Below are 6,514 nucleotides of genomic sequence, written 5' to 3' on the forward strand. Positions count from 1 at the left end.
GGTAACTCAAAATTCCGTGTCACGTCTACGTCTCTCCCGTCTCCACCCGTTTCCACCCCTCATTGGCCCACACTTTTCAAACGATGTGCAACATCGTCAACGGTCAATTGCTACAATCAGCAGGCCATCCTTCTCTCACCTTCGACCCCGAATTTTCGTACTCGCTCTTTTGGGACTTAGTCAATTTTTCAAACCTTTTTCATTTTTGCAAAACTTAAATAAATAACGTCGATTTGATTAATGATCAACAAATTTGTCAAATTCCAAAAGTATTTGTACTTTTGTACGTAACTATACAGAATAAAAAAGTTAAAAAGCATGTCCATAATACACTTCAAATGATTCCAGCACATTTTACAACGGATATAAACATAGAAAAGAGATTATGCGTTCGATTCCATCATTTTCAATATGATTTACGTCCATGTATTTGAAAATAACAATGAAAATCAAATTCACACTTCGACCAGATTTTCAATCACTCAATGCCAAGCGAAACCGCCTACATTATTGTGGGATTTGGTTGTCCTGTGGACAAAGTTTATTGCGGGTGGATAAATTATTTTTATCACCGATTTTTCATGCAATTGTTGAATAGGCGAAACCTCAACCATGTACAAAAAAACATTATCAAATTTAAAAAAATTTAGGACAGATAAACTTTCGTCACACGCGATTTTTGTTCAACGATCACACTTATTTTTAGCCACCATAGTCTCAAACCCACGCTCACAGTCAAGCTGTCAAGGGAGCGTTCAGTGATGGCAGCCGCCGGGACCGGCTTGGAGTGCGTCGAGCGCAGTGAAAATAAAGTGGGTAAATTAGTGGTGTTTTCTGTGTTATTTAGTGATCTTTATCGATAAGAGTGAAGAAATTGTGTGTGGGCTTGCTTTGCTGCTCATATTCAGCCCGAAAACGACATATTTAATCGATAGATAGTGTTGTTTACATCGCTACTCTTCCGCACGGAGAGGTACTGCTGCTGCTGGCGTCCGATCCGTTCTCGCAGAATTAATCGATAAAAAACAAAAAAAGATGAGTATTCCATCATTGATTGTGTATAAACATCAATAGTAATTGATTTCCTATCTATTTTCATTTCTAGAGCATCTTTCGTCGGAATCTTGTTTTGGATTCCGCTGCTCGGATGCGAATCCGAAGATATTCTCTAGTGTACAAGTGTTGTGTGTAGTGCAGTGATATGTAGTGAAATTTATGACTAAGAATAGTCTTAAGCGGTGTAGGTAATTAAAAATAAACCGAAATAAATATATATGTTGATAAAAATATTACGGAACTGGAGGACTTATGTTTGCATGATGACCATCACTATACAGGGTACTCGGGGGCCGCCATTTCTAATCCATGCGCATGCGCAAAATCGCTCCCGAGGGTAACTCAGACCCGCGCAATTAGCTGTTACATTGCGCGCCAATTGCGCGCTAATTGCGCGGGGTATACAACATTTTTATGTCACGCGTGACATTTTCTGCCTCCTGGGGGGGGCCACAGACGTGGCAGACTCAGTGTGAAAAAATGCAATAGCAATAAAGGACTAATTTTTTAGTTTATTCCACTAGCGAAATTCTTAAAGAATTCCTTTGTTTTTCTCACTCACGTTGCATTTGCAACAATGTTGTTAGTTAATTTTTTTGATGGATAACAAGACAAAGTGTTGCACCAAAAAAGGGAGTGGGGTGCAACATGCAATCGGTTATTTTGTGGTGGTGTTAGTGTCAAACAGGGGGTTATGAAGGTGTGCGTGTTATTTCACCATACTGGCATGCACAAATTTATATAATGCGTTTCGGATATCAAATGAGAAAACAGTGTTGTGTTCTGCGCAATCCGTCGACGCGGAAATTTCTATTCTTCATTAAAGTCGGACTCTTCTTCTACACTCTCCTCTCCCGGAACACTAAGGGCGGCTTCTTCCTCCGGTGTTATTTCTGTTGAACGAAACAAACAAAGGAAATATCAACGAAACAAACAAATCGCTGTTTTAACGGTCATGATGTTGCTCTATCACACTGTTTACTCACCGATTCCAAGATCCTTCCAAACGATCAAACTTCTCATCCGTTTGACGGACCAGATCGTCCATGAGCTGACGCCGTCGCGGAATTGTTGATGGATGCACTTTTTCTCCTTTAAGTTTCCTATTGGGCACCATGAACTTTGGAAAAACACTTTACACTTTTCAACACGACTGTTCTGGCGCTAGTTGTTTTGAAGACTGAAAACTTCACCGCGTCGCGATTGACAGTCGGTGCGTGATGGCATTCATACAAACGCCCTTTTTTATTCTGTACATGATTGACCGACATGAAGTGCACCAACACACACACGGGTTACTGTGCAGTATGGGAATGCTACACGATCGGCTCCGCTATTGCAATGTGTCAGACTGAAAGGGAAGATGTGAAAGGGCAGATGTGACTTCCCCCCTAGCACACCGGTTCATCATTAGAACGAGTGGGAAGACAAAGTGTGCAAGAGAAAGCTGACAGAACTGGACTTATGGGGGTTGGAATGTGGGGAAACGGGGCAATGTTGCATGTCACCGTCAGTTGGGTTGCCTTGCAACGCAACACATTTTGGCTAATCTTTACCCAACTGACGGCGACATGCAACATTGCTCCGTTTCCACAGATTCCTACCCCCGCGTGTCCAGAACTGTCAGCTTTCTCTTGCACACTTTGTCTTCCTTCTCGTTCTAATGATGAACCGGTGTGCTAGGGGAGAAGTCACATCTGCCCTTTCACATCTTCTCTTTCAGTCTGACACATTGCAATAGCGGAGCCGATCGTGTAGCATTCCCACACTGCACAGCAACCCGAATGTGTGTTGGTGCACTTTATGTCGGTCTGTTATGTTTGTTACAAACTGTGCTTTTATTTGTTGTACGTGAACGAGCCTTATTGGCCAAGAGGCAAAGAGCCAAAGAGGCCGGAAACCCACCGTATGCGCACTTAAATAATATCCTAACGTGAGTGCCCCGCTCGGGTACTCCCTATCTAGCTTAACGAAACTAACTTAGGAACTAATTCAGTGAGTTACAGTGTGTCTTACAATTATTACTCCACGACACGCCCAATCTTTTTTTTTTTTTTTTTTTTTCATTCGTGCCATTCTTTTATTCTATTTTTATGTATCAAGTCTGGTTTACCCTTTTCTTCAATTACTACATTTTCTTCCTTATCTTCTAATACTTTAAAAGGACCGCTGTATGGTGCATCTAATTTCTTTACGTTTTCTTCTCTTACTAATATTTGCTTGCCGGGTTGAAGTACTTTTTGTTTCGTTCTGCTGTCATAATATTCTTTGCTTTTGGACTTATTTTGCATTAGACGGTTTCTAACTTCCTCATGCGCTATGTTCAATTTTATCTTTAAAATGGTTGCATAATTATCAAGATCGTAATGCACTCTATCAATTTTTTCATGTACAATGTTAGATGGTATATTTGCATGTCTCCCGTACATCAGGTAAAACGGTGTATATCCTGTAGCAGTGTGTACGGTATTATTATAAGCGAACTCATAGTAGTTTACCCATTTATTCCAATCTAATGCCTTTTTGTCACTATATATTCTTAAGAAGTTGCCCAATTGCTTATGTGAGTTTTCGAGGGCTCCTATAGTTTCGTGATGATAAGCGGTGGATTGTAGTTTTTGAATATTTAATAATTTACATATTTCGGTGAACAATGTTGATAAAAATTCGGTGCCTCTGTCCGTACAAATTGTTTCTGGCACTCCGTATTTTAGAATGACTCTTTCTACGAATGCTTTTGCGACAGTTTCGGTTCTTTTGTTTTCTAATGGCGTGGCTGTTACAAACTTGGTTAAGTCACATTGGGTTGTCAAAATATATTCAAAGCCTTGAGAATTGACTAAAGGTCCTACTAAATCTATGAATATTTTGTCCATACATGTTTTTGCTGTGTCTGTTCTTTTTAAGGGTATTTTTAGCGGTCTATTTGGTTTATTCAATTGGCATTGTTTGCATTTTCTTATCATTTCTTTAACGTCTTTATCGATTCCTGGCCATGTATACTTTTGTTTGATTGTATTGACAGTACGATGAAAACCTGCGTGTCCCGCAGTCGGTAAGGTATGATAGTCGTTCATTATGATTAGTTTCTTTGCTTGTTCATGGTCGTCTATCACTTTTACATGCTCATCGAGGACAATTATCTCTGGCATTCCCTTCTCATTGAGGGTTTTTAATTGTTTCATAAATGTTTTGGTTGCCTCATCACGTTTCTTTATTACCAAAAATATTTTTTCTTTTAATGATTTAATATAAGCTTTTATCCTCACTATTATTCCTCGTAAGTAAACAATAGTATTGGATTGTGGCAACATGATTTTATCTTTTGAAATAACAAGATCTTTTATATTAGGACAAAACTGCAGCGAAATATAGTTTACTTTAGATACTGCTGAATTACTATCATTTTGGCAAGTATCGTTGCTATCAGTTTTGGATCTTGTAGATATTAGCACTTCCTCTTGTGCATTCATTGCTTTTAGTTCAGATAATGGTAATCTTGATAAGGTGTCAGCTACTACATTTTCAGTTCCTTTTTTATAGCACACAGTAAAGTTGTATTCTTCTAGTGCAAGTCGAAATTTAGTTAAACGGCTCGAAGGATCGTTCATAGTGAACAGATACACTAGAGGCCGATGATCGGTAAAAATATTAAAATGTCTTCCATATAAATATGGGCGATAATGTTTGACAGACCAAACAATGGCTAATAATTCTTTCTCAATTGTTGCATAATTTAGTTCGGCTTTGTTGAGGGCTCTACTTGCAAATGAAATTGATTTCCCGTTTTGGTTACTAAGAACTGCTCCTAGGGCATGCTGAGAGGCGTCAGTGTGTAAAATGAAGGTATTATTTTTACTAAAATCGGGAAAATCTAAAACTGGAGGTTTAACAAAGTGTTGTTTAAGTTTATCAAATGCAGCTTGACAAGTGGGTGTCCATTCAAATGGAATTCCTTTTCTTGTTAGACGGTTTAAGGGCATACATGTTTCAGCAAAATTTTGTATATGTTTTCTGTAATAATTTGCAAAAGCAACAAAACGTTTAACTTCATCTGCGGATTTTGGCGGTTGCCAATTGTTAATGCAATTAAGTTTTTGTGGATCTGGTTTTATGCCTTCTGCGGAAATATAATGTCCTAAATAAATCAATTCTTTTTTTAAAAAGTTGCATTTTTCCGGATTCAATTTGAGGTTAACTTGTCGTAATCGTTCGAACACATTCATTAAGTTTTTGTTATGCTCCTGCATGTTTTTACCAAACACGACAATATCATCTAAGTAGACAAGACATTGTTCTGCGTTTAAGCCTGACATTGCCACTGTCATCATTCTTGAAAAAGTAGATGGGCTTATTTTAAGTCCCATGGGCAATCTCGTCATTTGGTATTGACCAGTTGGTGTGGTAAAAGCGGTAATAGGTCGATCTTTGTTTCTTAATTTGCACTGGTAGTACCCTTGTGACAAGTCTAGATGTGAAAAATATTTCGATCCAGACAAGGTATCTATGACTTCATCGATATTCGGTAGAGGGAATTTATCATCCTGCAGTATTGTGTTTACCTTGCGATAGTCGATTACAAGTCTCCATTTCTTTTTATCAGTACAAGTCTTCTTGGGAACCAATAATATGGGACTGTTCCATTCCGATTGTGTTTCTTCAATGGTTTTATTTTGTAGCATTTTGCGGATTTGATTATCCACCTCTTCTTTTTGTGCATATGGTAGTCTGTATGATTTTGAATATATAGGCATGGTATTATTTTTAATTTTTAGAGAAGCTTCATAAATTTTAGTTGTGCTTAGTTTGTCGTTTTGTAAACAAAATATGTCATTATATTTGACACAAATTTTGGAAATGACAGCTTTATCATCATCGGGTAAATGCGATAAATCAAGTTCTTTTAATAATTGGGTTGCATGATCGCTATCGTGTGGTGGTGTTTCGATTTGGATTATATTAAAATCTGCGGCCGGTTTAATAGTAGGTTGTAGTTGTGGAATAGATACTGTTCTATTCTGAAAATTTACTATACGTATTGGTATTTTACCATTTTGTGGATTAGCTATTGTATTTGCTATGTACACATTAGGTTGTAGAATTTCATTAAGAACAACACAGGTATCAGTTTGTGAAGTATCGATGTAGGTAATGAATTCTGTTCTAGCTGGGATTACTAAACATGTTGGCTTGTGAGCGGTGTCACAAGTCAAATTCATATTTTCAAAGTTTAGAATAGCTTTATGTTTTCTAAGAAAGTTTGAACCCAACAATCCTACAATGTGTGAGGGTAATGTGTCTATGATATGGAACACGATTGTAAAACTTTGTGTATTAGCTGAAATGTTTGTTTCAATGCATCCTAAAGATTTAGTATTGCCATTAATTCCATGAATATTTAGTATTTTAGTTTTATCTATGACTGCTTCTTTAGGGACGTAGTTTACATTTAACACGC

The sequence above is a fragment of the Anopheles coustani genome, chromosome 2 (assembly GCF_943734705.1).
Source record: "Anopheles coustani chromosome 2, idAnoCousDA_361_x.2, whole genome shotgun sequence".
Taxonomy (NCBI): domain Eukaryota; kingdom Metazoa; phylum Arthropoda; class Insecta; order Diptera; family Culicidae; genus Anopheles; species Anopheles coustani.